This window comes from Gopherus flavomarginatus, unplaced genomic scaffold, assembly GCF_025201925.1.
Source record: "Gopherus flavomarginatus isolate rGopFla2 unplaced genomic scaffold, rGopFla2.mat.asm mat_scaffold_436_arrow_ctg1, whole genome shotgun sequence".
NCBI lineage: Eukaryota > Metazoa > Chordata > Testudines > Testudinidae > Gopherus > Gopherus flavomarginatus.
In genome coordinates, this window is record NW_026115084.1 from 93,034 (window position 1) to 94,532 (window position 1,499).

At 55.9% G+C, this 1,499-nt stretch overlaps 1 non-coding gene across 1 annotated transcript; it reads left to right on the top strand.

Annotated features, from left to right (window-relative positions):
- The first annotated feature begins 397 nt into the window (after positions 1-397).
- On the top strand, positions 398-470 carry TRNAV-AAC (transfer RNA valine (anticodon AAC)). The gene has a single exon. It is a non-coding gene; the product is annotated as a tRNA-Val (tRNA).
- The last annotated feature ends 1,029 nt before the right edge of the window (positions 471-1,499 follow it).

Genomic DNA, 1,499 nt, shown 5'->3' on the forward strand with positions numbered 1-1,499 from the left:
ACCTAGCAGCTGCTGAAACAGTTCAGTTGGGAGCGTGCTAGACTAACAGGCTCTTCTATCCTCCTTTATGCACGGGCGGGATGTTTTCTGAGAGTGCAGCAGTTCCTTTAACTGCCACGAGTCCCTCATTTCAGGCTATGCAGCAGGAAAAGACAGCATGGGCTTCTGCACCGAGTTGGCCCACCTGACCTTTCATTCTTCTCTTGCTCTTTGTCAGCAAGGAGAAGAAGAAGAAGCTCTCCCTCAGGCTGGAGTCACACGGGCGAGGTAAGGACGACTTCCTGAGTGCTGGCTCCAGTCCTCTGCCCTGCCAGCTGACCTATCGAGGGGCTACCACCACATTCTCTAGATTTGTCCATCGGTCTGTGCCAGAGTGAGCAACAACCCAGTAGGTGGAGTTTCTGTAGTGTAGTGGTTATCACTTTTGCCTAACACGCAAAAAGTCCCTGGTTCAAAACCAGGCAGAAACATGCTGGCTTCCTTTTCCCAGATCCCCTTGTTGTTCAGAAAGGCCACTCCTCCTATTGGCCTGTCCCTGGGATAACTCCAACCCCTGCATGACAGAGGATGCTGACAGCAGTGGAGAAAGCACCTTGCTGTTAGGCTGGAGAACCTAGAGTAGTTAGGCCAGTCACCATTTGGAGGCTTGTGGCTTGGCCACCTCTGCTGTTGGAGGTTGGCCTATAGAGGCTCTCACTTCCTGCTGGGCTCCTTTGCGTGACTGGCCAAAGGAGGAAGTGAGGCAGGAATGGGGCAATAGAGGAAAGTTGAGCTGATGAAGGCAGGGAAGAAGCTGTGCGGCTAAGTGGGGTTAGTAGAGCACCACCCTTCATTCTGCAAAGCCTGGGGAGGTGTGGTTGGCTGCTGGGAGGTAGAATCCTGTGCCTGCCTCTTGGCTTCCCAGGAGTGGCTACTTGCAGCCCAGGCGAAGAAGGGAGGTTCTGGGTGAAAGGAAAACAAAGCAAAGCTGAGTCCAAGTGGAGAATGGCGGCTCCTTTATGGCCAACCTGGGGGCATGACTGATGGTTTTAGAGGTGGAGGCTGGGCTGGCTGTGAGCAAACTGGGATCCAGGAAAACTCCCACCTGCCCTTCCAAGGGCTGAACCCATGGAGGTGCGGTTGGCTGCTGGGAGACAGACCCCTGTGGCGCCTGTGGCATCCCAGGGATGGCTACTTGCAGCCCAGGAGAAGCGGGGTTCTGGGGGGAAGGAAAAGCAGCAATGGTGAGGCTGAGTGGGCTCCTTTCTGGCCGAGATGGTGGACTGTGGTGAGTCTGGGAGTTGCCTGTAAGCCATAAGTGGACGTAGTGCAGTGAAAACTGCTGCTCCATTCTGGCCGACCTGGGTGCACCATGGATGACTTGGGAGTGGGGGCAGGGTGCTGGCTGTGAGCAAATGGGATCCAGGAAGCCCCAGCCTGCCCCTCCAGGGGCCGAGTCTTCTTCTCTCCTGCCATGGGGAGCCCGACCTTAAGCCTACCCAGCATGTGCAGCAGCTCGA